Here is a 4488-nt window from a genome sequence, read left to right on the forward strand (position 1 = left end):
AGCCATTTTCAGGAACATAGGGCCTCAGAGAAGGATTAATTCGCTCCAAATTGACCTAGACAACTCTACCCTGGCCAAGGCCACACCAGGACAGTTCCAAGAGCTCCTACACAGGCATAGGCTGTTCTGACATTGGCGCAGGGAATTAATGTGTTGCAGTCCTCCTCAGTATAAATTTCCTCCAATTCGGTATCATTGGCAGTTTTGGAAATTCTGTTTTTAGTTCCAAAGTCTAAATCTTTAATATAAATTGTGAGCAATAATGGTCCAGCATTGATCCTTTTGCAACACCACTACCCACCTTCTGCCAATATGAACAGCTACCTTTTATCTCCAATCTCTGATTTCAGTCTTGAAGCTAGCTCGCTATCCATTCTGCTACCTGTCACCTGACCTTGTTCATCAGGCTATTATTGGGTATCATAGCGAAGATTTTTTTTCAAGATAGATACATTACACTTGTTGCATTGTCAATGTCTACCCTCTCTATTATCTCTTCAAAAATTATATGAGCTTGGTCCAGCAGGACTTTCCCTGTTGAAATCCATGCTGATTATTCATTTTTAAACTTTTGGTTTCTGGATGTTCTTCTATTTTCTCCATTAGTAAGGATTCCATTAGTTTCCTATCTAAGTGATAATCATATCCCTTGATCAACGAACTGATTAGCTGAGACAAGCAGGAAGGCCTACTTCAATTTCCGCCTAAAGCGATTCAGCCAATCCCGCTTTCTATTGTGTAATACAGCAACATCAAGTTGTTGTACCGTCAATCTCGGATCAGCCTTTGTCTGTTTAAAAGCATTGTTCTGTCAGTGCTGTTTCATTCGGTGTGCGTTTAAAAATGCGCTGTGCTAGCTGCAGTGGCTGGGTTGTTAAATCTTTGGATTTGGAATTGCTTCAGTGTAGGTTCGAGCCCTGCTCACAGTGAGTCAGCAGATGTAGGTGTTTGCGATTTAATCCGCTCTGTTTGGAGATCATTTGACTTGAAATTGTGCTGAATTATTTTGCAGCAACTTTTCGGCTACATGTTCCATCTCACTCCCCCAATCGTCCACTCGTGCGAGTCCAGAGGATTGGGACATTTTTAAAATCCAGCCAAAAAAGACTAAAAATATGATTAAAAGCAGTTAGATAATAAATGTTAACTTGCACGAAATATAAAAAAAAACAGATATTTGTGGTATGACAAGAAAGCAAGAATGCGGTACTAAAGTTATATGTTCAGCCATGAACTCATTGAATGGCGGTGCAGGCTCGAAGGGCCGAAAGATCTACTCCTGCATATGTTTCTGTGTCAGAATTTCTACAGGTACATAACAAGGAAAACAGTGGCTAAAGTAAATGTTAATCTCCTGGAGGATGAGATTGCGAATTAATAATGGAGAACAGGGAAATGGCAGAGACTTTGAACAAATATTTTCTATCAGTTCTCACGGTAAGGTCACTAAAAACATCACAAGAGTGGATAATCTACAGGCTATATGGAGGGAAGAACTTAATGCTATCATTATCACTAATTAATTATTACGAGTTCAAATAATGGGACTAAAGGCGGACAATTCCCCTCGACCTGATGGCTTATATCCTAGGGTCTTAAGAGAAGTGGCAGCAGAGATACTGGATGCTTTGGTTATAATCTACCAACATACCCTTGATTCTGGGGTCGTCCCAGCGGATTGGAAAACCGCAAATGTAACGCCCCTATAAAGACGCAGACAAAAGGCAGGAAACTATAGACCAGTTAGCCTACCATCTGCCGTTGGGAAAATGCTGGAATCCATCATTGAGGAAGCCATAGCAGGACATTTGGAAAAGCATGATTGAATCAAGCAGAGTAAACATTGTTTTATGAACGGGGAAACATTTTTGACAATTTTGCTGGAATTTTTTTAGGATATAACGAGCAGAGTGGATAAGGGGGAAAAAGTGGATGTAGTGCATTTGGATTTACAGAAGGCATTTGATAAGATGCCACAGAAGAGGTTACTGCACATGATAAACGCTCACGGGGTTGCCGGTAATATATTATCATGTATAGAGGATTGGCTAACTAACAGAAAACACAGAGTCGGGATAAATGGGTCATTTAACGGATGGGACATAATGACTAATGAGGTGCCGCAGAGATTTGTGCTGGGTCCTCAACTACTTCAGATCTATATTAATGGCGTGGATGAAGCGTCCGAGAGTAATGTAGCCAAGTTTGCTGATGATACAAAAATGGGTGGGAAAGCAAATTGTGAGCAGCACAAAGACAATCTTAAAAGTCTAATAGACAGGTTAAGTGAGTAGGCAAGAGTTAGGCAGAGGGATTATAACGTGGGAACATGTGAGGTTATCCATTTTGGCAGAAATAATAGAAAATGAAATATTGGCCCTGACATTCCTGCCTCCCCGGGTCTGTACGGAGTACTTCAGAAATCCCGTTTCCAGTGCACAAGTTTCTGGCTTGATAGATGGCTGCATCTCTGGAGCGAGGACACTTGTAAGTGGACATTTCCAATAATTATTCTAACAAAGGTCCTCACAAATCTTGTGCCTGAAAAAGCAGGCATATAGACTGCTTTCACAGGCGCAAGTGTTTTTAAAAAAACCAAAACATATATAAATAAAGTTATTAAAACATAATTTTTCATTCAATACCGTCCCCACAACGGTAAGTTTATTAAGGAAAATGTAAAAAAATCTGGAAATTATTTATTAAGACATTAATTACTTTAATTTAGATGAAATTAGTGTAATTATTTTTTTTAATTAATGTTTTGTGTGTTTGGGGCTGTGTTTGTGGTGTTTCGGGCTCTATCCCAATCAAAGTAATTGGAGCTTAGGATCCAGTGGAAATCCTATTTCTATGATAGTTACCTGATTGACTGCCTAGAGCTATGTGACTCCAGCTCGAGGCCGTGCACGCGCTACGAATCGCATTTGAAGGCGGCCTCAGCATCGGAAGGTCGAACGTGCTCAGCAGCTGAAGTCGGTGCGTATTTTTTCTGTAAAATGCCCGCGGGATGGCCAAAACGGAATTTCAGTGCCTCTAATTTAAATGGAGAAACGTTGCAAAGTGATGCAATAAAAGGAGACCAGGGGGTCCTTGTGCATTAAAGTCAAAACGTTAGTATGCAGTTACAGTTAGTAAACAGGAATGCATATAACTTGTTGGCATTTATTGCAAGGGGGTTAGAGTATTAAAACAGAGATGTCCTGCTACAATTGTACAGACCACCACGTACAGTTTTGTTCTCCCTATTTAAGGAACGTTACACTTGTATTGGAGGCTACTCAGAGAAGGCTCACCAGCTTCATTCCGGAGATGAAGGCGTTGACTTTGAGGATAGGTTTGGTTGGTTGGGCCTATACACATTGGAGTTCCAAAGAATGAGAGGTGATCTGATTGAAATGTATAAGATCATGAGGGGGCTCGACAAGGTGGATGCAGAGAGGATATTTGCACTCATCGGGGAAACTGAAACAGGGTCACATAGTCGTAAAATAAGGGGCCGCCCATTTAAAACTGATATGAGCAATTATTTCTTCTCTGAGAGTTTTGTAAGACAATGCACCAGAGCGCTTTGGAGGCTCGGTCTGAAAATATTGAAAGTGCAGATAGAAAGGTTTTTGAGTGATAATTCTGTTCAGCATTATGGAGTGCGGACAGGGAAGTGGAGCTGTTTCCATTATCAGATCACCCATCATCTTATTGAATAGCCGAACAGGCTCGAAGGGCCAAATAGCCTACTCCTGCTATTTCTTATGTGCTTATGTTCCAAATACAACACATTTTCTGGCGACGGCAGGGGGTGTGTCCTAATGGATAATGCGTCTGACTTCGGTGCGAACCATGTCCTATCGGGCCGTTTAACTCACCGGGTAGTACCTTTTCTATTCTTTGTGATACTGTCTCAAAACTGGCCATTTCTGATACTCCCTCATCTCAAGGATCGGAAGGTCTTTTGCTTCCACAAGCTGATTGTAGACTTTCATCTTTGTCGACCCCGATGCTCAGACCACACAAGTGGTGAACTGGACTTTGTCGCAGGGGATATATGTTTGGATGCAAAAAGCAGGAAACCGAAGGGCTGAGCACTCTTTAGGCATGAGACGCGGTGGCCGAGTGGTTAAGGCGATACACTGTTAATCTATTGTGTTCTACACGCATGGGTTCAAATCTCATCCTCGTCGTTTTTTTGTGGAATATTTGATGCGTCTGTCTCTGTTTTCATTGTACTTTTCCCTTATAGCTCATGTCCAAATTCATATTTTTCTACCAAGCATGCTACACTTAGCTCATTTCATTTCCCAAATTAATAACCGAGCCACGCTGGCTTTTAGATCAAAGTAAATATAAACTTATGAATTTGCGCTATTCTCCCCACATCTTACGAAATCTCAGAGCTTCACAGGAGCAATCTGAAAACTAATCAAATGAGTAAAGGGAAATGTTTCCTGGTGTAGGCTGCGCTGTTTCTGACTTGACGTCTGACACCCG

General features: G+C 41.3%; 1 non-coding gene across 1 annotated transcript; it reads left to right on the forward strand.

Moving 5' to 3' along the window:
• Positions 1–4099: 4099 nt before the first annotated feature.
• Positions 4100–4181, forward strand: trnan-guu (transfer RNA asparagine (anticodon GUU)). The gene has a single exon. It is a non-coding gene; the product is annotated as a tRNA-Asn (tRNA).
• The last annotated feature ends 307 nt before the right edge of the window (positions 4182–4488 follow it).

Source organism: Pristiophorus japonicus, unplaced genomic scaffold (assembly GCF_044704955.1).
Source record: "Pristiophorus japonicus isolate sPriJap1 unplaced genomic scaffold, sPriJap1.hap1 HAP1_SCAFFOLD_195, whole genome shotgun sequence".
Classification (NCBI taxonomy): domain Eukaryota; kingdom Metazoa; phylum Chordata; class Chondrichthyes; family Pristiophoridae; genus Pristiophorus; species Pristiophorus japonicus.